This window comes from Neoarius graeffei, chromosome 17, assembly GCF_027579695.1.
Source record: "Neoarius graeffei isolate fNeoGra1 chromosome 17, fNeoGra1.pri, whole genome shotgun sequence".
Lineage (NCBI taxonomy): Eukaryota > Metazoa > Chordata > Actinopteri > Siluriformes > Ariidae > Neoarius > Neoarius graeffei.
Window position 1 is genome coordinate 62,445,161 of NC_083585.1, and position 10,211 is coordinate 62,455,371.

The following is a 10,211-nucleotide window of genomic DNA, read 5'->3' on the forward strand; positions in this document are numbered from 1 at the left end:
TTATAGATTAATAAGAAAATAAGTTCCATAAATGTCTTAATGCAGAATATAAGATGTTTCTAGAAAAAAAATCAGACTATTTTAAATGTCTGCACTATTATGAGATTTATTACACTGATATGAAAGTTTAGAATGTCTCAAATTCTGTTTTTTCTTTGGCAAAATCTGTTTCTTCAGAAATAAAACTTCCTCAAACTACTGCGTCTTTCTGTCCTGCTGCTGGTGGAAACACACCCTACTGTGTGTAAGAACACTTTTAACAATTTTGTGTCTTGAGCCATTTTCTGTTCAAAAAATAATTGCACTCACTGTATTCAGACCCCTTTAAAAAAATAATATTTAAAATATGGAATAAATACAGAGTTATTTTGCAGGTTTTGGAATCTATCCATATAAAGATTATTTACAAATCATTGTTTTCATTTTTATTTTCAATTTCCACATACAATATCACCTTTTTCTGATTTGGGGCTGTTTTTCCTCTCAGATGCCTGATTTAATGTCAGTGATGTGTCTCTCTCCCCATGTTCTAAACTCATTTGTACTAATTTATTGTACTTTAAAACTAATAGATGATGTAATCAATTAAAACAATAAAAGAGTGTTAATTTTAATTACCAGGGCATAAAAACTCCCTTTGTGTTTCGACTTTTCTATTTCCATTTAAAGGCCAAATGACGACTATTAATCAAACTCAGGTTTATAAAAGATGCTTCATAAACTCAAAATCCAAACACTGTGTCGAAACAAAACTTTATTAAACAGAGATCAGTTTAAATCCCAGAGGGAGCGCTCGCGTCTCTCTCCATCACTACACACTGGGAACTGCACACACTTCAGGCCTCACACACCACACACTGGTTTCCTGTGAGGCCTTCACTAATGTGCAGCTCCACATGTGCGCTAGCGTACGGGGAAAAACCACAAACACCACCGATCCAGTATCGTCAGGATTCTCTGTTCAGACACAAATATACAGTACAAAACAACAAAAAGCAAAATAAAACTACAGTTTCAGATGGAACAGCTGGAAAAGGGCTGATGATCAGGAGAAGCACGCCTGGGATCCAGTCCTGTTCTAAAGGAATGCCATAATTAGGTGTAAGTCATGATACGATGATGAGACTTAAGATCGGCCCACGCCTAGTCGAAACCTGAAGAGGTGAATTAAACAACAAGGTGGAAAAGGATGAAGTGATTTCATTATGAACTTTGTTTGGATGACTAGAACATTAATTCTTCTTATAAGTCTTCTGTAACTGTTCAGGTATTTATAGATTTTATTTTTAGAATGTAGTTCACACACACACTTCCCCTTCTGCTGTTTCATTTTATCCTTGGGCATTTTTCTGATCTTTTTATTTTTTACTGCTTGACCATTTTGTAGTTTATTAGATTATTATGGTTTCAGAATGGGATCAGAAATTTAAACAGAATGTAAGTAAACTATGTGCAAACATTACAACAAATTCAATATAAAAGATGTTTTTAATTGTCCAGTCATATGTGACAACAAATAAAATAAATGACAAAAGAAAAGTACACATGGGGGAAAAGTGTAAAGGAATAGCAGTGTTCGGTCAGATCAATCCCACAGTCCAAAGACATGCAGGTTAGGTTAACTGGTGGCTCTAAATTGACTGGAGGTGTGAATGTGAGTGTGAACGGTTGTGTGTCTCTGTGTGTCGCCCTGTGATGATCTGGTGACTTGTCCAGGGTGAACCCCGCCTCTCACCCATAGTCAGCTGGGATAGGATCCAGCTTACCCACGACCCTGCACAGGATAAGCGGCTACAGAGAATGGATGGATGGTCAGATCAATTAATCACTTCAGAATCCTGTTCCAGAGAGAGAGATGTGTTCATTGCTCACTGAAAGGAATAGAAAATGTAAAGTAAATACATGCATGAGTTGGTAGCTTGTAATATTGAGAGCCTGTAAGAAAAGTTTCAGGCATGTTTGACCATTTATAAGAAAGTTGTGAGCATTTTTGTATCGCTGCTCTAATGCCACCAGGAGGCTGCCATGTTGCCTGTTGGAAGGGCAATGTGTGACGTCATTTGGGCGCAAGGCTGAGTGTAGCTCTTCAGTACTGAAGGAGCAAAGCGAAAGGTCTGCTAAGGTGAGAATGTCGATTTTTTCACTATACATCTGAAATAGTGTATTAATGAGCTGCAACCCTGACTTTTGGACAAACCTGAACTCTTTACCTGTAAAACGAGGCTGAAACTGCATTATACTACTCGTTAGCACGCTTAGCATGCACTTGACTCATTCATGAAAAACTGCATCAAGACGTCCCCAGGCTAGCCGACCGTAATTACCGTGGTAGACAGTCCAACTCCCGCAGCAACGCAGAAAGAGGGTAAACAAGCACTGCTTTACTATACAGGATTCATCTGAACATTACAGCAGGATGCACTTGTACGAGAAAAGGCAGAAATATTGCCAGAAACCCCTGAGCTGCTGGTATGGGATGGATTTATCTGGTAAAATTCATACATGTAAAGGATACAGTATAAATAGCACTGAGGACAACACAAAGTATAAAATACTTATTTCCAATGTGGTCCTCTTGATGACAGCAGGAAACAATAAAATATAACAGACAATAATAAAATTGACAAAATTCTATCAACAATGATGAAAGTCAAACAAAAATATGCTAACTGTAATTATCACAGAGTACAACTAGATTACAGAAATAGCACCAAAATGATTAAAAATTAGTTACACACAAAACTGGGTTTGGAATTTACTCCATAAAATTTAAGAAACAGGTGAAACAGTTATCACGTGTTTGACGTCACTTACAATACACGGCCGTATTCGATAAAATGGACCACAGCGCCAGCGACATTTCTTCACTGATTTCCTCGAGTATTTCGGACAATGACACGAATAACGATGAGGATCATGATAAACAAGCATTACCGTATCAATTAGTTACACACAAGTGAACAATATTTATAGAGTTGTTTTAGTCAGTCATTACTGAGGCTTTTCTGAGAACACTGAATCAAAGCAAGACACCCAACAAACATCGAGCTGCTTAGATAAAACTTTATTGATCCCTTTGGGTGGGTTCCCTCAGGGAAATTAAGATTCCAGCAGCATCATTACAGATAAACAGAGAAAATAGATAGAGAAAACTTCTAGATAAATTAAAATAAATTATTTACATATACAAATATAAAAAGAATAAGATATGGGGAAGGGGGGGGGCGGCAGGAGACATTGCACTTTATATCAGAATCAGAAACACTTTTATTGCCAGGTATGCGAACACATGAGGAATTTGACTCCGGTACCACTTAGCTTTCATAGTACAACACAGATAAAAGTGTATATACAAAACAAACAAACAAACAAACAAAACAAAGGAATGGTAATAGTCGGGAATAATAGGGAATACAGAGAGAGAGAGTCTAACTGCAGTGATCTTCAGGGGAAGATTGTTGCTCCAGCAACGACCTTGACCAAGGCAGTGCTGGCTGAGAGAGCTGAAGATTGGAATTCATTTAGGCTTGAAACGGGTAGACGTGGCAGACTACCCCGCTCGTCCATTCTGGTCCCTAAAAACCATTTCTCTCTGCAAAGCCATCAACTTCTCCTAGATGGAATCCACAGAGCGGCTCAAGTTCTGAATAGCCACAGTCTAAGTGCCGACAGCTCTGCCCACCACTTCAATCATGTCGGGCAGCTTTATGGGGCTTTGAACAGCTGTCACCATTTTCTGATTTCCTCGATACACCAAGGCAATGCCTAGTCCAATCAGCAAAAGTCCTGTGATCATGGTTCCGAATAGGTAAATATCCTCAATGTCCTCCACAGAAAGAACCGCCAGGCACACGACACGCCACCTCTCCCACACGTCCATCGTATATCCAGCTGCGAACGTTCCGGCAGGACAGGCTGGTTCCCCCGAACCCAGGCTTCTCGTCGAGAAGATTGTGTCAATTGTGTGAAGAGACCAGTTTATCAAATCCATGAATTTTGATTTGAAGAATCAAATCAAATCAAGTTTATTTGTACAGCGCTTTTAACAATAAACATTGTCGCAAAGCAGCTTTACAGAATTTGAACGACTTAAAACATGAGCTAATTTTATCCCTAATCTATCCCCAATGAGCAAGCCTGTGGCGACGGTGGCAAGGAAAAACTCCCTCAGACGACATGAGGAAGAAACCTCGAGAGGAACCAGACTCAAAAGGGAACCCATCCTCATTTGGGCAACAACAGACAGCCTGACTATAATATTAACAGTTTTAACAGGTATAACCCTCAACTGTCCTCATGGGGCCGTCCTTCACAGGAGTGGGGCGATAAAACTCCGACCAGACACAGGGCACCAGGATGGATCAAGCAGGTCCGAGGGGCAGAAGAGGCCAGCATCTCAATCCCAGGATCAACATGTAACTCAGAGGGACAGATGGGGGGGGGGAGAGAAAGAAAACACGTTGTTAGGTATGCCCTAAAAATGACAAGTATTAAATCTGTGTGGTAGGCTCGCAGAGACGAGAGTCTTTACATCAGGCATGACGCACAATGGCATGTTAATATGGTAAAAAATATATCATGACCTGCTCTGGCTGGATGCTTGATTGGGTGATGGGAGCACACTCCTCAGCAATGATGAGATGCAGATGGGACCCTTAGGCCTGGCCAAGACAATTCAGTTACATTTCACCGGGTCTGGAACATGCGACAGAACGTCTGACGGCCGATTCCCTGCAGGCTACGATAGCCAGTCGAGGTCCCCACCGTCTCCACCAAAAGATTTCCTGTTGACTCCATGTAACTCAGAGGGACAGATTTGGGGTGGGTGGGGGGGGGGGGGGGGGAAGAGAAAGAAAACACAGGTGGTTAGGTATGCCCAATGTCACCTGAATAAGTAGGAACAGTATACATATTGCACCGAGTACAAGCAGGGACTCCGGCAACTAACTATGACAGCATAACTAAAAGGAGAGAGCCAGAAGGTAACACAGGCATGAGGGAGCCCCGGGACATAAAGCAGCCAGCCACTGCACCGTCAACAAACTCGAGTGAGCAAGCGAGTGGGGACTGACAGCATCCATACATCCCAGTTTACCAAAACACTATGTCTGAGGACCCTCCAGATCTACTCCTTTACCTCATAAACACCATTAACAAAAGGCTTGACTAAACAGATATGTTTTCAGCCTAGACTTAAATGCTGAGACTGTGTCTGATTCCCGAACATTACTTGGAAGGCTGTTCCATAACAGTGGGGCTTTGTAAGAAAAGGCTCTGCCCCCTGATGTAGCCTTCACTATACGAGGTACCAGCAGATAGCCTGCACCTTTTGATCTAAGTAGGCGTGGCGGGTCATAGAGGAGCAGAAGTTCACTCAGGTACTGTGGTGCGAGACCATTTAGTGCTTTAAAGGTCAATAGTAGTATTTTATAATCAATACGAAATTTGATTGGGAGCCAATGCAGTGTGGATAAGACAGGCGTGATGTGGTCATATTTTCTAGTTCTAGTAAGGACTCTTGCTGCGGCATTTTGAACTAACTGGAGCTTGTTTATGCACTTATTGGAACATCCAGACAGTAAGGCATTACAATAATCCAACCTGGAGGTAACGAAAGCATGGACTAGTTTTTCTGCATCATGCAATGACATTAAATTTCTTATCTTTGCAATATTTCTGAGATGAAAGAAAGCTATCCGGGTGATGTTATCAATGTGAGTTTCGAATGAAAGACTGGGGTCAATAATCACTCCGAGGTCTTTTACTGCTGCACGTGAAGAAACAGAAAGGCCATCCAGAGTTACTGTGTAATCAGAAAACTTACTTCTAGCTTTATGTGGTCCTAGCACAAGTACTTCAGTCTTGTCAGAGTTAAGCAGAAGGAAATTTATAAGCATCCAGTGTCTAATGTCCTTCACACATTCCTCAGTTTTATTAAGCTGGTGTCTCTCATCAGGTTTTGCAGAGACATACAACTGTGTGTCATCAGCATAACAGTGGAAACTAATACAATGTTTACGAATAATATCGCCCAGAGGTAACATATATAGAGGAAAAAAAAGCAGTGGACCCAAGACAGAACCTTGTGGAACACCAAACTTTACCTCGGTACGTCTAGAAATATCACCATTTATATCGACATACTGATAACGATCAGTTAGATAAGACCTGAGCCAGGAGAGGGCCATTCCCTTAACTCCCACAACATTTTCTAGTCTATCCAGAAGAATGGAATGATCAATGGTATCAAATGCTGCACTAAGGTCAAGCAACACAAGTAGCGAGACACAGCCCTGATCAGACGCCAACAGTAGGTCGTTTACTACTTTAACCAGTGCTGTCTCTGTGCTATGATGAGGTCTAAATCCTGACTGATACATTTCATGGATGTTATTCCTATGTAAATATGAGCATAACTGCTGTGCCACAGCTTTTTCAAGGATCTTGGAGATAAAGGGGAGGTTTGATATTGGCCGATAATTGGACAGCTGACAGGGATCAAGGTCAGGTTTTTTAATCAGGGGTTTGATAACTGCTACTTTAAAGGATTTGGGTACATAGCCAATCATAAGAGAAGAATTTATTATTTTTAGAAGCGGTTCAATTACTCCAGGCATTATCTGTTTGAATAGATGTGTCGGTAAGGGATCTAGTACGCAAGTTGAGGCTTTTGATGTAGAGATTAATGAGAGTAATTCAGTTTCTTTTAGGGGAGTAAAACATTCTAACTGATGATCTGATACAGTTATATTGTTAACTACAAGGTCACTTTCATTGTCTAACCTTAAATTAGTAGTTTGAATTTTTTGTCGGATATTCTCAATTTTGTCATTAAAAAAATTCATGAAGTCGTTGCTACTACATACTGCAGGTGTGCATGTGTTGATAGTGGACTTATTCCTGGTTAATTTTGCTACAGTATTAAATAGGAATCTAGGATTATTTTTGTTATCTTCTATTAGGGAGGAGAGATATGTTGATCTCGCAGCACTAAGAGCTTTTTTATACTTCAGGAAGCTCTCCTTCCACGCCAATTTGAACACTACCAATTTTGTTTGACGCCATTTACGTTCCAATTTTCGAGTGGTCTGTTTTAATGTGCGAGTGTCATCATTATACCAGGGTGCTAATTTTTTGTCTCTGACCATTTTCCTTTTTAGAGGAGCTACATTATCTAAAGTATGGCGGAATGTTGACTCTAAGCATTCAGTTGCCTGATCGAGTTCTGCAGGGGCTGACAGTGACCCAATCAAAGTTGACAGCTCTGGGAGATCATTTATAAAGCTCTGTGCAGTAGTTGACGTGAAAGTACGTTTAATACAGTAGCGTGGTGAGGTGCATATATTATTACTCAGACATATTTTGAATGAGATGAGACAATGATCTGAGATAACTTCAGACTGTGGAAGTATGACTATATTGTCTACGTTTAATCTGAATGTTAGTATTAGATCAAGGGTGTGACCACCATTATGGGTCGGTCCTATGACATTCTGCTTAATCCCGACTGAATCTAAGATGGACACAAACGCTGTTTTTAAAGGGTCTTCTGGGTTATCAAAGTGAATATTAAAATCTCCGACAACTAAAGCTTTGTCTAAGGAAATAACCAGATCTGAGATAAAATCTGCAAATTCAGAAAGAAACTCAGAATATGGCCCCGGGGGCCTGTAAATAATAAGCAATGGAATTAACTGGGTAGACTTATTTTTTGAGGCTACATACATTATATGAGTATGAAGAACTTCAAATGTATTAAATTTATAACCAGGTTTGTGTGTTACACCTAGATAATCGTTATAAATAACCGCGACGCCTCCTCCTCTGCCAGTTAGACGAGGCTGGTGTATATAACTGTATCCAGGAGGACTCGCTTCATTTAATGCTATATATTCATTTGGCTTAATCCATGTTTCTGTTAAACACAGTACATTAAACTCCTGATCAGTAATGAGTTCATTAACCATTAGCGCTTTAGATGTAAGAGATCTAATATTTAATAGCCCCACCTTTAGATCAAAGGTGCTGGCAGCAGCTGTACAGTCAGTCTGATCTAATTTTATATTGATTAGGTTACTGGAACAAACACTCTGAAAATTTCTACCTTTTTGTTGAGCTCGGGGAACAGACACAGTCTCGATGTAGTGGGCCCTGAGTGACGACTCTGTGCAGCTAGCAGACAGTCGGTTTAGCCTGTTCGTCTGCTCCCTGGCCTTGGCTCTGGATTGTCAGAAATTAACTAGGCCTGTTCTGAGACTATGACCTATGCTGCAGGAAATGAGAGCAGCACCTTCCCGAGTGGGATGGATACCGTCCCGCCCTAACAGGCCAGCAGTGCCCTCAAAATTAGCCCAATTATCTATAAAGCCCACACTGTTTTCAGAGCACCACCTGGACAGCCAGCAGTTCAGCGACCATAACCTGCTGTAAGCTACATCGCCACGCCGCATTGGGATGGGGCCAGAGCATACTACAGCATCGGACATCGCCTTCGCTAATTTAAACACCTCTACAAAGTTACTCTTAGTAACCTCAGACTGACGAAGGCGTATATCATTAGCTCCTGCATGGATAACTATCTTTGAGAACCTATGCTTGCCTAGGACCCTAAGATTACCTGCTATGTCCGGCGCCCTGGCTCCCGGTATACACCTGACTAAAGCTGCTGGTGCCCCTAAAGGCTGAGCTAATTTCACGTGCCGTATGATAGAGTCCCCTATAACCAGAGCTCTTTCAGGTTTCTCAGTGGGTGCATCACTAAGGAGAGCAAACCTGTTCGACACGTGACGCGGAGAGGAGTGGTGCTCCCGTGGGTGAGCCTCAGCGGTAGCTTTGGCTCTACGCTTATGCCGCCGAGCCGTCACCCATTCGCCCTGCTGTAAGGGCTCTAATGCCGGAGTTGGGGGATTGCTAACTCCACCTAGGGCATCCAGACTTTCCCTAACAGAAACTACACTGTTCTCACGCTCACTAACCTGCTCTAAAGCCTGGACACGTGCTTCTAGCACTGAAATCTTCTCCGTCAGAGAGCTAACTAATCTGCACTTATCACAAGTAAAGCTAATAGAGCTATCGCTAGTGACGGAGGAAGAATGACTAAACATCCTGCACTCAGCACACTGAACAGGCTGAAGGTGTGCCATGATGAAAAGATTCACGTACCTTAAATGAAGATCTGTTGATATTAAAGCAGATCAGATGGCCTCCGCTTGTGGAGGAGAAAAAAAGAAAGCTTCCGGTCTCGGGGTTCTTCCGAAAAAAGAAAGAGAAAAAACCGGAAAAAAAAAACCGGAAAAAGGAAAGCGAAAAGTACAAAAATGAAAGCGACAGTATAATAAAAATGAAGACGATACTGGAAATTTATTTATAGAAAAAAAGTTAAAAAAGGATTAGTAATTAACGCCGGCACTCGCGGGAAAAAAGATTCGGCGCGAACAACCGAATGCAGAAACAATGCAGAAAGGGCTCTCGGACAAGACGAGTCAGCAGAGCAGAAGCAGGAAAGCTCAGGGGAGGAGAGGCAGAGAAATGCGAGATGAGAGGAAAAAAACACCTCCGCATTATGCTCCTATCAGGAGCACTATGTGGAAACATTAAAAAAACCTCAGCGCAGCAGCTTTCCGTGAAAGCACGGAGAAGAATTAACACAACGATTACACAAAACATAGAAAGTACGAGAGTGAAGTCCCGAGGCAGCCATCCGCGGCACCATCTTGGATGGAAAACTATATTGCACATTGTCCAGGATAGCTTATTGTTAGGCTAGGCTACTGCTCCTTCCCATCCTCTGTCCTCCTGTTACCCCCCCAGAGAGGAGTTGTACAGTCTGATGGCGTGAGGGACAAAGGAGTTTTTAAGTCTCTTCGTCCTGCACTTGGGAAAGAGCATTCTGTCACTGAACAGGCTCCTCTGGTTGCTGATGACGGTGTGCAGAGGGTGACTGGCATCATGCATGATGTTCAATAGTTTGTCATGCTTAGCTGCATCAGCAATTATTACTTTTATGCCCAAAGGAACTCAAAAGAACATCACGCTTAATAAAAACTTAGGGAAGCCATAAAGTGTTTTCTTACCCTTTGAATTTCTCTTTTGCGGACTACTGACAGTGTTGTCTCGTTTGTAAGCTTCAAGTCTTACTCGCTATGCGGAGCTTCCGTGTCTTGCACCCAAATGATGTCATAATTGCCGGAAACGATCGGGGGGAATTTTCT